The sequence below is a fragment of the Cetorhinus maximus genome, chromosome 28, assembly GCF_964194155.1.
Source record: "Cetorhinus maximus chromosome 28, sCetMax3.hap1.1, whole genome shotgun sequence".
In the NCBI taxonomy this organism is placed as follows: Eukaryota; Metazoa; Chordata; class Chondrichthyes; order Lamniformes; family Cetorhinidae; genus Cetorhinus; species Cetorhinus maximus.
This window is the reverse complement of record NC_135906.1, coordinates 3,640,321-3,646,262: the sequence shown is the minus strand read 5'-3', so window position 1 is coordinate 3,646,262 and position 5,942 is coordinate 3,640,321. Positions and strand designations below refer to the sequence as shown.

The window sequence follows — 5,942 nt, the reverse complement described above, 5'->3', positions numbered from 1 at the left end:
GTCCTTCTCCAAGTGGCAGTCCGCCAGTAGGAGGCAGTGGTCAGAGAAGAACACCGGCTTGACCTCGGTGGATCTGACTGTGAATGCACGGGACACAAACAGGAAGTCTATCCTGGAACGAATGGACCCGTCTGGCCGCGACCAGATGTATCTACGCTGCGCTCGGTCTGCAGGGTTGCTGAAGACGTCGTGCAGCTTGGCATCCTTAACTGTTTCCATCAGGGATCTGGACGTAGCGTCCAATCTGCTTCCGGCCCTGCCGGCGAGTGTTGGGTGAGAGTGCGTGTTTTTTGTGTGTAGCTGCTGCGGGTGAGTGAGTGAGAGAGAGAGAGAGAGAGAGAGAGAGAGAGAAAGAAGGAAAGTTGGATTTTGGAACATGTACATGTTGAAAAGTAAAGAAAGCAGATGTTTGTAAGAAAACTATTTTTAGCATTGAAAATCCCCTGGAAAGGGGAGGCTGCACCGTTCCCAGAGATACTGCAATACCGGGTCGATGCGTGGAGTGGACGGAGCAAGCCCCTATTCCATCTCCCTGCTCCAAAAATCAATTTAATATATGGTCCCCAGATAAGGGACGTATCAGATATTAAACTGATAAGAACAGATTTTTTTTTTTTTTTGGTAAAAATATACTTTATTCATAAAATATCTTCAATCACATTCCAAACCATTTCAAAAACAACATTACAAGGGTACAATCCAGGTTAAACTTTTACAAAATGTATCAGCAGGTGCATCAGTACAAACAATATTACAATCATTTACAGCCTTTCATTTTGATCTGTACAGCCCGAGGGGCTCTAAACAGTTCCCAGTCTCTCGGTGCGCTGTGGTAGAAAGGTCTTAGACAGCGACCCTTCCCCATTGCGCCTTTGCGGCAGCTGCCCCAAGCTTTAGTGCGTCCCTCAGCACGTAGTCCTGGACTTTGGATTGTGCCAGTCCGCAACAATCGGTCGGGGACAACTCTTTGTGCTGGAAGACCAACAAGTTTCGGGCAGACCAAAGCGCCTCTTTCACCGAGTTGATGATCCTCCAGCTGCAGTCGATGTTTGTCTCGGTGTGTGTCCCTGGGAACAGCCCGTAGAGCACAGAGTCCTGTGTCACAGAACTGCTCGGGATGAACCTCGACAGAAACCACTGCATCTCTCTCCAGACCTTCTTTGCAAAGACACAATCCACAAGGAGGTGAACAACGGTCTCTTCCCCACCACAGCCACCTCGAGGGCAACGTGCAGAGGGGGTGAGCTTCCTGGCGTGTAGGAAGGATCTGACGGGGAGGGCCTTTCTCACCACCAGCCATGCCACGTCTTGGTGCTTGTTGGAAAGTTCTGCCGATGAGGAATTCTGCCAAATGACTTTGACAGTCTGCTCGGGGAACCATCCCACAGGGTCCACCCTCTCCTTTTTCCTCAGGGCCTCTAGGACGTTACGTGCTGACCACTGCCTGATGGACTTGTGGTCAAAGGTGTTTTTCTGCATAAATCTTTCCACCAGGGACAGGTGGTACGGCACGGTCCAACTACTTGCAGCGTTCCGCGGCAGCGTGGCCAGACCCATCCTTCGCAACACCGGGGACAGGTAGAACCTCAGCACGTAGTGACACTTGGTGTTTGCGTACTGAGGGTCTACGCACCGCTTGATGCAGCCACACACAAAGGTGGCCATCAGTATGAGGGCGACGTTGGGCACGTTTTTTCCCCCTTTATCTAGAGGCTTGTACATCGCGTCCCTGCGGACACGATCCATTTTCGACCTCCAGATAAAGCGGAAGATGGCTCGAGTGATCGCCGTCGCGCAGGAGTCTGGAATGGGCCAGACCTGCGCCACGTACAGCAACAGCGAGAGTGCCTCGCACCTGATGACCAGGTTCTTACCCGCAAAGGAGAGGGAGCGTCGCTCCCACATGCCCAGTTTCCTTTTCACCATAGCCACTCGCTCCTTCCAGTTTCTAACGCATGCCCCGGTCCCTCCGAACCATATCCCCAGCACCTTCAGGCCGTCAGCCCTGACAGTGAAGGGGACAAAGGATCGGTCAGCCCAGTTCCCAAAGAACATGGCCTCGCTCTTCCCACGATTTACCTTGGCTCCCGAGGCCAGTTCGAACTGGTCGCAGATGTGGATCAGTCTGCGCACCGACAGCGGATCCGAACAGAAGACGGCGACGTCGTCCATGTACAGGGAGGCTTTTACCTGAGTGCCTCCACTGCCTGGGATCGTCACTCCTCTTATGCCCGGATCCTTCCTGATGGACTCGGCAAAGGGTTCTATGCAACACACGAAAAGAACAGGCGAGAGAGGACAGCCCTGCCTGACTCCAGATTTAATCGGAAAGCTATCTGTTTCCCACCCATTGATTGAGACTGCGCTACTGATGTTAGTGTAGAGCAGTTGGATCCAATTTCGAATTCCCTCCCCAAACCCAATTTTGGAGAGCACATCCCCCATGTAGGTGTGCGATATTCTGTCAAAGGCCTTCTCCTGATCCCAGCTGATGAGGCAGGTATCCACACCCCTGTCCTGTACATAGGCAATCGTATCCCTGAGCAGCGCCAGGCTGTCAGAGATCTTCCTGCCTGGCACAGAGCAGGTCTGGTCAGGGTGAATCACCAATTCCAGAGCGGATTTGACCCGATTGGCGATGACCTTGGACAGAATCTTATAGTCCACATTCAACAGTGAAATGGGTCGCCAATTTCTAATTTCCTCCCTTCCCCCCTTGTGCTTGTAGATGAGGGTGATGATGCCTTTCCTCATGGATTCTGACATACTACCCGCCAGGAGCATACTCTCGTACACTCCTAGCAGGTCTGGGCCGATCAAGTCCCACAGAGCCGAATACAACTCCGCCGGCAAGCCGTCGCTTCCGGGAGTTTTACTCTTCTCCATGGACTCAAGGGCCTTAGTCAGTTCATCAGGAGTTAGCGGTTTGTCCAGGCTCTCCCGCGTACTGTGGTCCAAGACCTCCGTGATAGAGGACAGGAAGGACTGGGAGGCCGTGCTGTCCGTGGGCTTCACGTCATACAATCCGGCATAAAAGGATTTGCTGATCCTCAAAATGTCCGACCGTGATGACTTTGCTGAGCCGTCTTCTTCCTTCAGGCTGCTGATCACAGAGCGCTCTCTGTGTACCTTTTGGAAGAAGAAACGTGAGCACGTCTCATCCTGCTCCACGGAGCGGACTCTGGAACGGAAGATGATCTTGGAGGCCTCCGAGGCAAAGTGCGAGGCTTGCTGGCCCTTCACCTCTTGGAGCTCCTCCTTGACATCGACCCCCATCGACTGCAGCCGGAGCAGATTCTGCATGTTTTTCTGTCACGTCATTTTCGCCCGACCATTTGTTTTGTCGCCACCAAATTACTCGCGCCATTTTTAACCCCGCATTTGCCCACTCAAAAATCTCTCTCAAACCCCCATGTAACTCCCAACCCACCATCACAACAGTCCCCCGACTCCCAGCAGCGCCCTCCACCCCCTACCTCTCTGGACTTTTGTGTAAATACAAACTCATATCAGTCAGCTATTAACTCATATGCATTCACCATTTAAAACATGTAGCAGCGACCCCTCACTACTTCAAACATGAACAAGCACCCTGTCCCCATGTTCATTCTAATTACCCCCCTCCGAAACGAACAGCAGCCTCCCTCCCCCTTGATCAGCCCCCTCTGTCACTCCTACCTTCTGAAACTCCTGCCCCCTCTCCCCATGTGTAAAGTCTTTCCCTGCCCCTTCTGCAGCTCACTTCCCCTGCTGTGGGTCCATCAATTCACCTGTGATTATTCCTTGAAGACTTAAATAGCGCAAAGCGAAGAAATAAACAGAAAGAAAACTGGAGAAAGGCAGATAGAAATCTAAACCCTCAGTAAAATGACCACCGGCAATCCCGTTTAACCGTCAGAATGATCGCACAGCCCAAAATACACGCATTATCCCTGAATTATAACAAGATTTTAGGCAGCTTCACATTAGGACTTTTCATTTCCTCTTGTGGGGCTCCTGTTCCTCACGCACCAGAGGCTAACATGTAAGTTTTAGATTGCAAGGCCGGGCTACTTTAACCCCAGGATTATCTTTTTGAAACTCCAGGCCCGCAGTCCAACAGGAACTGGTTAACCGGAGCCACCGAAAACCAGGGTCCCGGAGAGGAAATGAAATCTCAGGGTAAGAAACCGACACAAACTCACGTGGGCCCATGGGGCGCAGCCTTGGAGAAGGTCTCAGTCCGTCCCCTCTGGAGGAAGCTCCTGAAGAGGAAGAGTCCTTGTCCCGATCTGGATCTTCAGATTGCAAGTTTCAAAATAAAAATTCCTTGAGGGGTGGGGGAGAAAATTAATTTCATTAAAACAGAAAGCAAAGATCATTTTCAAACAAAATAGCACAAGAGCCAATGATTCACTCTCAGTTGCAACTCAGCAACATTCAAATACAAACAAGTCAAAAAGTTATAAAGCAGATTGAGACAGAGGGAACACACACACATTAAGCCAGAGTGGGGACTAGCTCCGCACTCTGGAGGCGGTCTTCGGATTGGGTTCCTAGCCAGGTATACCCTGAACGAGCAGTTTGCAGACTCCACCCCTGGCATGTTGGGAGGTCTTTCAATCTGCTCCCCAGGAGGCCTGTCCGTTGATATGTTCAGACAAGGCCATGTTCTTCGGGAACTGGGCTGACCGATCCTTTGTCCCCTTCACCGTCAGGGCTGATGGCCTGAAGGTGCTGGGGATAGGGTTCGGAGGGACCGGGACATGTGTTAGAAACTGGAAGGAGCGAGTGTCTATGGTGGAAAGAAAAGTGGGCATGTGGGAGCGACGCTCCCTCTCCATTGCGGGTAAGAACCTGGTCATCAGGTGTGAGGCACTCTCGCTGTTGCTGTACGTGGCGCACGTCTGGCCCATTCCAGACTCCTGCGCGATGGCGATCACTCGAGCCATCTTCCGCTTTATCTGGAGGTCGAAAGTGGATCGTGTCCGCAGGGACGCGATGTACAAGCCTCTAGATAAAGGGGGGAAAAACATGCCCAACATTGCCCTCACACTGATGGCCACCTTTGTGTGTGGCTGCATCAAGCGGTGCGTAGACCCTCAGTACGCAAACATCAAGTGTCACTACGTGCTGAGGTTCTACCTGTCCCCGGTGTTGCGAAGGATGGGTCTGGCCACGCTGCCGCGGAACGCTGCAAGTAGTTGGACCGTGCCGTACCACCTGTCCCTGGTGGAAAAATTTATGCAGAGAAACACCTCTGACCACAAGTCCACCAGGCAGTGGTCGGCACGTAACGTCTTAGAGGCCCTGCGGGAAAAGGAGAGGGTGGATCCTGTGGGATGGTTCCCCCAGCAGACTGTCAAAGCCATTTGGCAGAATGCCTCATCGCCAGAACTTTCCAACAAGCACCAAAACGTAGCTTGGCTGGTGGTGAGAAAGGCCCTCCCCGTCAGATCCTTCCTACACGCCAGGAGTCTCACCCCCTCGGCACGTTGCCCTCGAGGTGGCTGTGGTAGGGACGAGACCGTTGTTCACCTCCTTGTAGATTGTGCCTTTGCAAAGAAAGTCCGGAGAGAGATGCAGTGGTTTCTGTCGAGGTTCGTCCCGAGCAGTTCTGTGACACAGGACTCTGTGCTCTACGGGCTGTTCCCAGGGACACACACCGAGACAAACATCAATTGCAGCTGGAGGATCATCAACTCGGTGAAAGACGCTCTTTGGCCTGCCCGAAACTGGTTGGTCTTCCAGTGCAAAGAGTTGTCCCCGACCGAGTGTTGCAGACTGGCACATTCCAAAGTCCAGGACTACGTGATGAGGGACGCACTAAAGCTTGGGGCAGCCGCCGCAAAGGCGCAATGGAGAATGGTCGCTGTCTAAGACCTTTCTGCCACAGTGCAGCGAGAGACTGGGAACTGTTTAGAGCCCCTCGGGCTGTACAGCGCAAAATGTATGTCTGCAAA

The 5,942-nt window shown here is 52.4% G+C and overlaps 1 pseudogene; it reads right to left on the bottom strand.

The window, feature by feature from the left end:
* Positions 1-452: 452 nt before the first annotated feature.
* On the bottom strand, positions 453-631 carry LOC144669051 (U2 spliceosomal RNA; annotated as a pseudogene).
* Positions 632-5,942: the final 5,311 nt, after the last annotated feature.